This window comes from Notolepis coatsorum (genome assembly GCF_963971535.1).
Source record: "Notolepis coatsorum genome assembly, chromosome: 8".
In the NCBI taxonomy this organism is placed as follows: domain Eukaryota; kingdom Metazoa; phylum Chordata; class Actinopteri; order Aulopiformes; family Paralepididae; genus Notolepis; species Notolepis coatsorum.
This window is the reverse complement of record NC_140172.1, coordinates 83,098,477-83,112,724: the sequence shown is the minus strand read 5'-3', so window position 1 is coordinate 83,112,724 and position 14,248 is coordinate 83,098,477. Positions and strand designations below refer to the sequence as shown.

General features: G+C 43.2%; 1 protein-coding gene across 1 annotated transcript in view; it reads left to right on the top strand.

Annotated features, from left to right (window-relative positions):
* LOC311233496 (nuclear receptor coactivator 2-like) overlaps positions 1 to 14,248 on the top strand; it is a 158,669-nt gene that overhangs the window by 37,469 nt on the left and 106,952 nt on the right. The window lies entirely within an intron of this gene.

The window sequence follows — 14,248 nt, the reverse complement described above, 5'->3', positions numbered from 1 at the left end:
ATATTCATTTTATAATTCTAACCCTTTAACTAATTCAGGGCCAACCACGAGATTAGTCGGGTTAACTCGCCATGCGTTGCGTGCCAAGACCCGAGAAAACTCAGGTTTTAACCGTTATTTCTTTTATTAGCGATATCCATTCATTTTTCATCCATCCAGCCTGACGTTATCATTGGGAGTGGGTCTGTGCTCGAAAAGGGCAAATACCGCCGCCTATCGTCTCCCGGATGGTATTGCACATCCTTAGATTGGATTGGATGGGACTGCATCAGAAAAAAAACTACGGTCCGGGGTTTCCCTTCTCGGGCAAGCAGTATCGTGTTATCACATTCACTGGCGAGGCTGGGAGAAGGGTCGATTATGTGTTTTGGACTATATCGTTGGATCAATAAACGCGATCAATATTTGGAATGGTGATCAGGAATTGGATTAATCTTTTTGCAGAACATCTGATGTGAGGTAAGGACTCTATTTTACCAGTATTGGGTTAATCAGATGTTTTTTCTCCGCCATCGGAGCGAGTGTGTGTGTGTGCGTAACGTTAGCGCTGACCAAGTCATGGATAATCGAATTTTCAGCCCGCTTCTCTAGCGTGCATAAGGACACATATACTATCGATAATCTAGCGTTTATTTGAAAACTATTCATAAATCAGCCGAAAAATTACGTGTTTTGTGTATCCACTAAAGAGCTATTATCGCGGATTTCTCTGGAATTACTAGAAATCTCAAACTATACTCGTATTCAAAACGGTATAAAATGGAAATGTACCAATGAAAAAACAATCAGTTTCGTACATGTTGACTGCAAGCAAGTCATTGATAAGCGACGGGTGTATTAGACCCATAGCCATAATTTAAGATATAGTTTAAGCGTTCGTAAATTTCCCCGTCCTCCCATTGACTAAAGCGCTGGCACGGAACGGCCGAATTTGGTCATATGGGCGTGGCTCTGAATGTGTTAAATGCCAGTGTGTGTGATGGCAAATATTTGCAATATATCAAATGCAAAGTAGATTTTTCTGGGTGGGATTATTAGGCTAGCATGTGTCAATGATTAGCAACAACACTGATTTTGATGGATTTTTTGTTTTTTGTAAGGGTCCCTCCACCAATCACATGTGGCTCCCTTTGTGTATGTGTGTGTGTGAGCAAGAGAGAGAGAGAGAGATAGTTCTCCAACTTGTGTGAGTTGCAGTGATCTCCTGGTTGTTCCGCACTTAGGTTATCTAACTATTGCGCCGCTGCAACTAGAAACACTGGCCTGGCCTGCTTCTAAGTTCAGTGGCCTGACTGCATTAAAAAAAAAAACACACACACACATACAGTGAAATGCGGGGGGTCTTGCCCGCAGAGATTGTCCAATAATACAATAATAAGAATCCAATAGGATGAGAGTAAGACATTTGTGCAATAATACAAGTAGTAAGAATAATTAAGACATAACAGGTACATGAAGTTTACAAAAAGCATGGTAAGACATGCTAAGGTCCTGCGATAGTTGTTAGCTACGGATGAGGCACTGGGTCTTATGTACACTACTATACAATGCTATACTATACAATCTGCAGTTATACTATGTGTCCTTATGCTAGCTTGCTATCCATTCTGTTTACTATACAAGAACCACTCCCGTTCTTGTTTTTAAAGTGACCTTTCATTGTGTAAAGTGACCATGAGTGTGTGAGCGTGTGCAGCATGTGTGTGTGTGTGTTCATGCTAAAGTGACTGCTAGTGTGTGAGCGTATACAGTGGGTGTGCTGTGTGTGTGCTCATGTGTGGAGAGTTCAGTGTTCAAGACTGATGGCCTGGGGGAAGAAGCTGAGCCAAAGTCTCTCTGTCCTAGTTGCTGGTGTTCGCAGGCGCTTGCCTGACCGCAGCAGCTTGAACAGGCTGTTGTTGGGGTGGTGAGGGTCTTTCATTATTCTGCAGGCTCTGGATTTGCACCTTTTTGTTATATAAGACCTGCAGGGGTGGTAGTGTAATACCCGTAGTACGCTCAGCTGAGCGCACCACTCTCTGTAGGGCCTTCTTGTCCTGTGCCGTGCTGTTTCCATACCAGGCAGTGATGTTTCCAGTCAAGATGCTCTCTACAGCTCCGGAGTAGAAGGACTGGAGTATCTTCCCCGATACTCTGAACTTCCTTAACTGTCTCAGGAGGTAGAGGCGCTGCTTCGCCTTCTTTACGACTGAGTCTATGTGTGTTGTCCATGTCAGGTCCTCTGAGATGTGGACCCCCAGGTACTTGAAGCTGCTCACCCTGTCCACGGTAGCCCCGTTTATCCTCAGTGGTGTGTGTGTGTCCCCTGCTGTGTTCTCCTAAAATCCACGATCAGCTCCTTGGTTTTACCAATGTTCAGGAGCAGGCTGTTGTCCTGGCACCAGCGTTCCAGTACCTCAACCTCCTTCCGGTAGGCCTTCTCGTCGTTGTCAGAGATCAGCCCCACCACCACTGTGTCGGCCGCAATCATGTGTGTATAGTGAATACAGCAGGGGGCTCAGGTAGGGCTGGGCGATATGGAAAAAAATCATATCGCGATAACAATATGATAATGTTATCATATTTCTCTATCGATAATTATCGAAATTGTTATAAATATACATTTTTATTTTTATTTTTATTTTTTTTAAACAACAGATGTATGTTTATTTTGCAGCAATTTTTTGTCGTTGCCGCCATCTTTAGTGTTACATCCCCTCACACTCCAGTTCTCAGGCTGCAGCTGGTTTAAAAGCGAAAGTAAACCGGCTTCTCTGCTGGCTGTGGCTCCAGGGGAGTTGAACAGTTCTGGCTCTGCTAGTTTATTTTCGATCTTTTGGCGCTTTTTTGGTGGACAAACCACCGCACATAATGTGCACCGTGACTCGTGACTGGAGTCTAGTTCTGCTAGCACACATAGCCTACTGTGTACAGACGGTTTCAAACTGTATTTTAAATTAGAAAGCAAACAAAATAAATGGACAAGAGAAAAAGCCATTACTTTAAGTTGCAAGAAAGACAAGTCTGTCCACTGTCTCTGGTTTTAAAACTGCCCTGTTTTTTTATCGATTATTAAAATATATCGCGATATTTATCGTTATCGTTATATCGCCCAGCCCTAGGCTCAGGACACAGCCCTGGGGCTGGGGGGACCCGATACTCAGGGTGATGGTGTTGGAGGTCTGACCCCCCACCCTGACCGCCTGGGGCCTTTCACTCAAAGTCCAGTATCCAGGCACTCAGAGCGGAGCTCAGACCCAGCTCGATCAGCTTGTCCACCAGTCTGGTGGGGACTATGGTGTTGAACGCTGAGCTATAGTCAATGAACAACAGTCTCACATAGCCCCCCTTCTGGCAGTCTAGGTGAGAGAGGGTGCTGTGCAGTACTTGGGAGACCGCATCGTCAGTGGACCTGTTTGGCCTGTATGCAAATTGCATGGTCCATATCGCTGGGGAGGGAGGCACAATTGTAATCCTTAACCAGCAGCCTCTCAAAACATTTCATGTAAGAGGTGAGTCCCACCGGTCTGTAGTCATTAAGACCTGTTGGGGAGGATTTATTTGGTACCGGGATTATGGTGGACACCTTGAAACAGGCAGGGACCACGGATTCAGCCAGGGATAGATTAAATAGATTAAACACTGGGGCTAGCTGGTTAGCACAGGACTTAAGTATACGTCCTGTTATCCCATCTGGGCCAGCTGCCTTTCTGGTGTTCACCCGCATAAATGCTCTTCTCACACTGTGTTCCGTCAATGAGAGTGTCCCCGCCCCCCCTGCGGATGCCCCCCCCCCTCCACGACGGCCGGCGCGTCAGTGACGTCGTTAGCTGGTGAGCTAGTCGCGATCCCCACTTTGGGAACCACTGCCATAGATGTCCCTAGAATCAGATACCAAGAACATGCAAATGGCCCATATTAAAAAAAAGTCTGTAATGTGTATTATACGTTCTTATGGAATGCATGAGTTAAAAAAATTATAATAAAAAACAAATGTCTTTATTAATTTTGAGTTAATTTTCATAACGTGATAATTTGCTGTTTAATTAATCTAATTAATGCGATAAACTGATAGCCCTAATGCAAATATAATGACAATAAAGTACAATCTAATCTAATCAGGGTCCCCCATTTTCAATTCATCATGACATTTATGACACACGACATACAGATATGCAAATATATATCATGACATTTATGACAAATCGATCTCTAAACAATGTTTGTATGTCTCCGTAATGGTATGATTCTGGCCTTGTAGGTTAAGCCACCATTTGACGCAGTTTCTATATCTATCCCACCATGTCTGTGTAAATTCTTGTACATGTTATTTCTGGACGGACGTGAGATGCATATAACATTGTTTAGAAACCTTTTTGCGAACTTTAGAAGGTGTTTTTGTCCATTTTCGTCCGTAACGTTAGTCTGTGGATGTAATTTGTTGACACCGGATCGACCAATAGCAGCTCTAGAGAGCTGCTATTGGTCGAGCGCAAGATACCTGACCGAACTTGCACCAATTACGTCAAATAAAACTCTGTGGTGACCAAGTATCCGTTCGCGAGGAAGGAAAGATCGGTAGTCCCGACTTTAAAATTATGATTGCGCAAAATGGGCTAGTTTGTCAATGGAGAACTTTTTGTTCCTAAATCTACACCAATATATCTTTCACCCAGAGTGAAAATTGTGTAGTCCGGGGAGGTGGGAACAGGATGAAACGATACAGCCTACACCTTACGGCCTATAGAGCCAGGACTCAACAGTGCGCGTTTCGCTTGCATTTGATAACTTCCGTGTTTCAAGTAAACTCCAGCTGGAAGGGAGGGGCTGAGCCCGCTGTCCCCACCAATAAGTGAGGCAAGGGGGGTAGGGGTGATGGGGGGGGGGGGGGGGGGGGAGACGTCTCTCTCCCTCTCTCTCTGTACGTCCAATGATTTGAAGTAGTGTTACACTATAAAAACTAACTGGATAGTTGATGATAATAAATATTTCACTTCATTGGCAAAAATATTGTAAAATTATTAAGTCTGCTATAAGCTATTCTCCCTCTCTCTTGTGTGTGTGTACTATAGGCTACTCTTTTTGACATGGTTTAGGCTAATTAGCTTTAACAATCCTGATTCCTGAGCCTATTTTATTCAAAAGGAAGATATTGATTTAAATATGTATATAGCAGTGGAGGCTGCTGACCAAATTTTTAGGTGAAGCACAAATTATTATATTATATATTAAATAATATTTTTTAAACATCCCCAACGCTGCAACACCCCCATTCCTCCCAGGTGTCAGGCTCCTCATTCGCTTCCATTCATTTTGGGGACCATGTTTAAATATACTTCTGAAGTATAAACAGGGGAGGAGAGGAGAGGAGAGGAGAGGAGAGGGAAAAAAAAGAATTTCACTCACCATTGACAACGTTACTTTTTAGGAGGAAATAGTGTCCCTGTCGCTCCTTGTAAATGAAATCCATCCTTCGCTCTTTTCTGATGAAACATTCAATGACCTCCTCTGCAGTTGCAAATCCAGCAATGCAACAAACAGCAGTCTTTTGTGATCTAATCGATCCTTCATTTGCGTGAGGATGCTGTCGAAATCCACTAAACATTGTTCTGTTGATGCGTGACACATGTTCCATTTTCGGGACTCCGACTCCGACAGGTGGTCACTCAGACAGTCACCCAAGTGATTCACCCAAATAAAGTTTTCATTCATTCATTAATTTGCTGTCTCGTTATAACACAAACAGCTCACCATGAACCATGACCAGCTTAATTACGTTAGTTAGCATCCAAGCTAGCGTGATAACGTTAGTAGTTATTAGCATCCAAGCTAGAAACTGCTAGGCTGCCTGCTTACAGTACCTGAAATAATGTTGTCATCCTCCTGGACAGATAGACTTGTTAAATCATAATATCCACAGGTGTGTTGTGCTGGTCCTCAGTAAATGTCCCGCCTGCGAAAAATAAGTTGCTATTAAAGTGCTAAATGTTAGATACACTAATATAGAGGTTTCGAACGTGGCTGCTCTGTTAATAAAATTTTCAACCAATCAATCCCGCGAGGGGAGAAACAGCCGTGTAGCTACAGAGCTGCAGAGTAGGAGCCATTCTCTGATTGGAACTAAAGGCTGTCAATCATTCAACCTCCGTGTAGCTACAGAGCTGCAGAGTAGGAGCCATCAAGGCTGTCAATCATTCAATCCCCCATTCAATGGCAAGAGTTTAAATGCACGGACCGTGCTTAGATGACGTTAATAGCCTATTTTGATTGGCTATTATTTATTTAATCCTGGGTCAACCTGTGCAGTTATTCTGCACGAATATTTACTGCAGTCATTACTGCAGTGCAGGCCTGCTCAGAGCTGTCAATTTTGGCCATTTTTTAAGACGAAAAAATTCACTGGAATTTTTTACAGAGGAAAACATTTCTAATAAAATAATAATAATAATAATAATAATAATAATAATAATAATAATAATAATAATAATAATAATAATAATAATAATAATAATAATAATAATAATAATAATAATAATAATAATAATAAAAATATATATATATGTATTTGTAAATTAATAATAATTATGAATTATGAGTGAATTTGTGTTTCACATGTTGTCATAGAGAAACCTCCACTGGTATATAGCCTATATAATAAATACATTTGAATCGTATCTCCTGTGCTGGCACACACACTACCATAGCATGGAGTGGAGAGATAACACACAATACATAGACATATAATAATTCAGCTATTTATGGCCGGTAAAAATCTCTCTGGCTGGTAGTTTTTTATTTTATTTTTTTTAATCTAAAGCTAAAAAGGATTAGGAGGATACATTAAACATTTTGAAATATTAAATTGCAAATATAATCAATTGTTTTTCTGGTAAATTAATGGTTTAGATTAATCGACTAATGGATAAAATAATCAACTGATTAATCGATAACAAAATAATCGTTAGTGACAGCCCTATATAAAACACACACATCTTAAAGTTAAAAAATGTTAGTTCCTCAGGCTCATCACTCTTATTACCCATAATAACCCTCTACACCAGAGCAGATAAACAACATGGAAGTTGTCCCTTGGCTCCAGAAGGGTAAGCCCCTCACTCTGTTATTTGTTTACCCTTCGTGCCAACAGCTGAGATGCAAACAAAGAGAGCACACACGCACGCACGCACGCATGCATATTACAGGGGCCTTGTTCTTAATCCATTCCAGACCAGAGAGGGTTACATCTTCTTTTGTGTGTCTGACGGACAGGGCTTGGGCTTTCCATAAGCTAGACCTGGCAAAGGCTTAGACATGTAGTGGGAGGAGGTAGTCAGTGATGCAGTCTGACATACTGTGGTCTGTTGGTGAGGTAGTCAGTGATGCAGTCTGACGTACTGTGGTCTGTTGGTGAGGTAGTCATTGATGCAGTCTGACGTACTGTGGTCTGTTGGTGAGGTAGTCAGGGATGCAGTCTGACGTACTGTGGTCTGTTGGTGAGGTAGTCAGGGATCCAGTCTGACGTACTGTGGTCTGTTGGTGAGGTAGTCAGTGATCCATTCTGTACTGTGGTCTGTTGGTGAGGTAGTCAGTGATCCAGTCTGTACTGTGGTCTGTTAGTGAGGTAGTCAGTGATCCAGTCTGTACTATGGTCTATTGGTGAGGTTTCTCTCCTCCACTGCGCCTGTGCTGTTTTTTCCCCCATTGCTAGGTTTTAGTGAGTGGTTCCTCATCTTCATTGGGTCTGAGCGGATCGGCGCAGGCGAGAAATCCGCTCTTCGTTCTAGACGGCTTGTTCCGCTCCGCTAATCGCTCATGTTGACCCCGCCCCCAAGTCGTTCTCCGCTCGCTCACCGCTCACCTTGAATCGAGCGCTCCCCGGTCCCCGCTCCACATCGCTCTTTTTTTTTTTTTTTTTTTTTTTTTTTTTTTTTGAGCATGATGTAAATTTGCTTGATTTGACCAAACTACAACAGTCTACACCCCCTGGGCCCCTTAACAATTGTTTGTATTGAGCCGTATTGTAATTGTACCCATTCTGCAATGTTAAATAACGTTGTTTATAGCTCTACTAAGCGATGATAGCTAGCCTAGCCACAATGCTATGGTCGCTGCCATTAACGTTAGCATGTAAGCTAACGACAACAACAATGGCGTCATATACTTTTTCTAAGAGAGAGAGAGAGAGAGAGAGAGAGAGAGAGAGAGAAAAATCCACTTAAGCGGCCTGTGATCAATCCAGTGCTTGTAATTTCTTAATGGCTGGCTTGACCCCTCGTCCCTCCCGGCTGAAACTGTTTTTTTTAAATGGCTTTACTTTGTGAAGCTCTTGGCTCCTCTTGATTTCATTAGTATCTGCCTTCAGTGGAGAAGACCACGATGGGGGGGTGGACCTTTTTTCGCTGGAGGCTTGCATTAGTGTTAATTCATTGTGTGTGTGTCAATCCAAGATTGATGGAAACATTAAAGCAAGTGAGGCTTTCATCAACTGTGAGGTCAGTCACCTGTAGTCTGTCTTCCTCATCTTCATCACTGACCACTCCTCTCTTTTCAGCAGTTATTTTTATTCTCTATTAATACTATGAATGAATGAATGAATTTATTCACACACACACAATATATATTATACATATCTTCATGTGAAAATAACATCGACGAAAGAAGCTATATAAAGCTTTTGGAGGGAGCCTGATCACAAATATAAACAAACAAAAACATACAACATGGGTAGGCTTACACACCTACCTACTAACAAACATACAACATAGATACATAAATACAGACTAGGGCTGTCTTAAATACTTCGAAGCTTCGTTCGATGGCACGAGCTTCGAACATTAAAAAAAGAAAAAAAATTGTATATTGAACGCACACTGTATTGCTAATCAATAATAGTAATCGGCGTTCCCCGCCGCCCCCATTTCATCCATAGATGCTCTGTAATAGTCCGGATGCTACGCAGTTTGTTTTATTTCATTCGTATATATACAGCAGAAATGGCGTTTGATATAACGTGACTAGCCTTTAGCCTATTATCTAGCTCCCCAAAAAAAAACGAGGCGAAAACTGCGATAAACCTTATATTCACCGCGCTATAAAATGACAACCAACCGATGGATTTTTATTTTCTTTAAGCCATTATGAAGGCACGGTTTATGCACTCAAGTGACAATGAGAATGGACAGATAGCAATACTATAAATTATATATATATAGCTATATATATTAGGGCTGTCTTAAATGCTTCGAAGCTTCGAACGTTCGATTCGATGGCACAAGCTTCGAACATTAAAAAAAAAATCGAAGTAAAAAAAAAAATAAAAAAAACTTTTTCAAAAAAAGAAATTTTTAATTTATTTTTTTTTACTTCGATTTGTGTGTGTGTGTGTGTGTGTGTGTGTGTGTGTGTGTGTGTGTGTGTGTGTGTGTGTGTGTGTGTGTGTGTGTGTGTGTGTGTGTGTGTGTGTGTGTGTGTGTGTGTGTGTGTGTGTGTGTGTGTGTGTGTGTGTGTGTGTGTGTGTGTGTGTGTGTGTGTGTGTGTGAACTACCCATCCCAGTTAGGACAGCCGAATCCCGTCCAATCTTTCGCCGTCGACTAAAGACTCACTTCTTCAACCATTATCTGAAATGATAAAATAAAAATCTAACCGTGACTAACCTTACTGTCATGCACTTGTCCTAATAAACTAACCTACACTGTAACACGCAACACTTTGATGAACATTGTTACTCAGCTGATAGAGTTGTACCCTTCTTGCTGTCTTGTCGTACAGAACTTGTAAGTCGCTTTGGATAAAAGCGTCAGCTAAATGACTAAATGTAAGTGTGTGTGTGTGTGTAGGTGTGTGTGTGTGTGTGTGTGTGTGTAGGTGTGTGTGTGTGTGTGTGCGCGCACCTTGTAGAATTCCACACATAAGAAAGAAAGATACTGGGATGAATAAACAAAATAGGAAATAAAATGTAGAAATGCATGCAATACATAAATAAATATGAATCTCCATATATGAAATATAACATTTAGATAAGGTGCTACTGAGATGTTTTGGTGAGTTCTTTGTTTTTTTGTGGAAGTTGCCCTTCTTAAAAATGCATGAACATTCACTGATAATTGGTCTGTAGTGGAGTCTACAAGGTCTACATTGCCGGACCATGTAGAATCCGGACCTTGTAGACTGACATAATTCTGTGCATAGTTTAGTCTACACAGGCCATATTTCAAATAATCAAAATCTTACTTCATTCATCTTAAACATTCTTGATTTGGGGGATTGGTAGTTCCCATGAAATCTGAAGTTGTTCAAACGACAACAGCGATCCACCTTGAATTAAATCACACAGCCGAGTGAAACCTTGTTGGATGCGTCAGTCACGAAAGGGGCTACTTAATTAATTAATCCAACCCACTTTATTTATAGAGCACATTTAAAAACAACAACGTTTACGAAAGTGCTGTACAAGTCCCACAACATAAGATAAAAAAAAAAAAAAAAAAAAAAACATTAAAAAAAAAAATTAAAAAAAATATTTTATTTTTTTTTTTATTTTTTTTCGAAGCTTCGAATTAAAATCGAAGCTCGGCCCCGAAGCTTCGATTGCCAAAAAAAGCTTCGAAGGTCAGCCCTAATATATATATAGCCAGCTGGTTGGATTGCGTGGTCTGGAACGTCCGACGTGAGCCACGTTTCGGTGAAGCAGAGAACGTTGCAATCCCTAACGTCTCTTTGGTATTTAATCCTTGCTCGGATGTCGTCCAGTTTATTGTCAATTGATTGTACATTGGCTAGCAATATACTGGGCAATGGCGTTCGGTGGCGTCTGGATCTCAGCCTGTTACGGATCCCAGCTCTCTTCCCACGCCGTCTGGTTATTTTGTTCCTGGGATCAAGGAACAAAGGCTCTGGTCCCATTCTCCGGAGAATCTCCTCAGGCCATTGTTGCGGTTCGGAAAGCTGGTCCAGTGAGTAATCCAATCGGTAAGTTTCCCGTAATCCGATGTCTATAAGTGACTGACGGTCATACACATTAAATGCACCTACTGTTGGTACAGACAAAACTCTTAAAACTATAAATATTAACAAAAGTAAGCACAGTCTCGACGGAGCGAACAGAAAGGCAGCCGGACGTTGCAGCGCCATCTCTCTCTTGCGTGGTCTCTACGTCGGACGTTCCAGACCACGCAATCCAACCAGCTGAACACTTCTTTATCCACCGCAAGGATCGTACAGCAGAGTCCGGTAAACAACGTGGAGGAGGTATTGCCTTCATGTTTAACAACAATTGGAGCGATCCAACTAACGTGAAGGAATTATCCAACCACTGCTGCCCAGACCTGGAATATATAACCATCAAGTGTCGTCCTTTCTTCCTCCCGAGGGAGTTAACGGCGATCATCCTTGTAGGAGTGTATATTCCACCGCAAGCCAGCAACAACGTCGCGCTCTCCAGACTCCACGACGAGGTAAATAGAATACAAGCGGCGAACGTTAACGCCGCCATTTTGGTGCTGGGTGATTTCAATAGCGCCAATCTGAGAAAGGTATTACCTGACTTCTATCAGCATGTGACTTGCAACACCAGAGGCAGTAACATCCTAGATCACTGTTACACGCAATTTAAAGGTGGCTACAAGGCTCATTCTGATGGTGGCTTTGGTAAATCAGATCACGCGTCCATCTTTCTTTCACCAATGTACAAACAGAGAATCAAAAGTACTCCTGTAGTCTCGCGAGAGGTGCAGAAATGGGATTTGACGTCAGAGGAGACGCTCCAGTCTGCGTTTCACTGCACAGACTGGAATGTGTTCCGCGACACAGATAACATTAATGTCTACACGGAGACAGTGCTGGACTATGTTTGTACTTTGGTGGAAGAAACAATCCCCACTACCAAAATGAGAGTTTACCCAAATCAAAAACCCTGGGTAGACAAATCCGTCCGTGAAGCTCTGAGAGAGCGCACCAAAGCATACAACGACGGCCTAGTGGCAGGCAACATGAATGACCACAAGGTGGCGCGATACAACGTAAGGAGGACAGTGTCAGAGGCCAAACGGCGCTACAGGGATAAAATTGAACTCCAGTTTGAACAAGCTGACTCTAGAGCTATGTGGCAGGGGCTCAAAACGATGACAGACTACAAAGGCGCCTCCCTCAAACTGAACAGTGACATCTCCTTAGCAAATGACCTCAATACCTTCTATGCGAGGTTTGATGCTGGTAATAACAACACCAGCTCACAAGCCACGGCAATGGGGGGGGGGGGGGGTCGGCTGCTGATGGAGGCGCAGTGTTCAGGGTAACAGAGCATGAGGTGAGGCGGACCTTTAAAAAAGTGAATATCAGGAAGGCAGCAGGTCCGGACGGCATCCCCGGCCGCGTCCTAAAAGTCTGTGCCGACCAACTGGCCCCAATATTCACTGACATATTTAACCTGTCCTTAGAACAGGCTGTCATCCCCACCTGCCTGAAGAAGTCCACTATTATCCCTGTACCCAAAAGATCCAAGCCTGCTTGCCTCAACGACTACCGCCCTGTAGCTCTCACCTCCATAGCCATGAAGTGCTTTGAGAAGCTAGTAAAGGGCTACATCTGCTCCTCCCTCCCCATCAACATGGACCCCCTGCAATTTGCATACCGCCCCAACAGGTCCACGGAGGACGCCATAGCCCATGTGCTGCACACAGCAGCATCACACCTGGACAAGAGGCAGGGGAACTATGTGAGAATGCTATTCATCGACTACAGCTCGGCATTCAATACCATAGTCCCCTCCATACTCATAGCCAAGCTCAGGGACCTGGGCTTGAACTATGACCTCTGCCAGTGGGTCTTGGACTTCCTGACTGGCAGACCCCAGGTGGTGAGAGCAGGCAACTGCACCTCCTCATCCATCACCCTCAACATAGGGGCCCCCCAGGGCTGTGTTCTGAGTCCCCTCCTCTACTCCCTGTACACACACGACTGTGTGGCTCAGCGGAGTAGCAATACAATCATCAAATTTGCTGACGACACAGTGGTGGTGGGCCTGATCTCTGCCAACGACGAGAGGGCCTACCTGGAAGAGGTCAAGGTCCTTGGGGGATGGTGCCAGGAAAACAGCCTCTCCCTGAACGTCAGCAAAACAAAGGAGATGATTGTGGACTTCAGGAGGTCGGGGGTCAAGGACTACAGCCCCCTCAGCATCGACGGGGCACCGGTTGAGAGAGTCAACAGCTTTAAGTACCTCGGAGCCTACATATACGAGGACTTGACATGGACCACACACATTGACAGTGTTGTGAAGAAGGCACGACAACGCCTCTACTTCCTCAGGCGCCTAAGGAAGTTCCAAGTCAGTCAGAAGATCCTTAAGAACTTCTACTCATGTACAATAGAGAGCATCTTGACCGGCAACATCACCTCCTGGTTTGGGAATAGCACTGCACAAGACCGAAGCAGACTACAAAGAGTGACACGTTCAGCCGAACGCACAATTGGAGGGGGGCTCCCCACCCTCCAGAACATTTACAACAAGCGTTGCAAGGGCAAGGCTAAGAGAATCATTAAAGACTCCAGTCACCCGAACAACTGCCTCTTTGAACTGCTGCGGTCAGGCAAGCGATACCGGAGTCTCAAGGCGAGCACAGAAAGACTCAGAAGAAGCTTCTATCCCCAGGCCATCAGGCTGCTAAACGAACAATGAACACTACACAACAACAACCACCAAACGCACATAGCACACACATCCACACGCACACACTCACTTTAAACAAACACACTGTAGCACCCACTCCACACACTTTATAGCACACACCCACTTTAAACAAACACACTGTAGCACCCACTCCCCACACTTTATATTTATTGATGAAGGATTGCACTACAACTCGTACACCTTACTGTAAATTGTACCTAAATTGTACCTCATCCCATTTCTGCTTTGCACTATATAGTACTGTACATTAGTACACTGCATAGTATTGTATATTATATGGTAACTCAGAACATTGTACATATGTCTATACCGAACACTGTGACCTCATTTTCTTCTTCTAAATTACATGCTATACTATGTTATTTGATACTATCTTGTCTAGCACAGTCTCTGGAGCGTAACAGTAAGAAGCATTTTGTATGAAAGTATTCTGTACTTCTGTATGACAACTATTAAAGAAACTTGAACTAGCTGTTAGAAAGTACATCGGTTTGTAAACAAACCTCTGTCCTCTGGCCTATAAATCGACGCTACATGCTGGTCGTCAATGTGTTAATAATGTCTCACACCCTGATGCATTG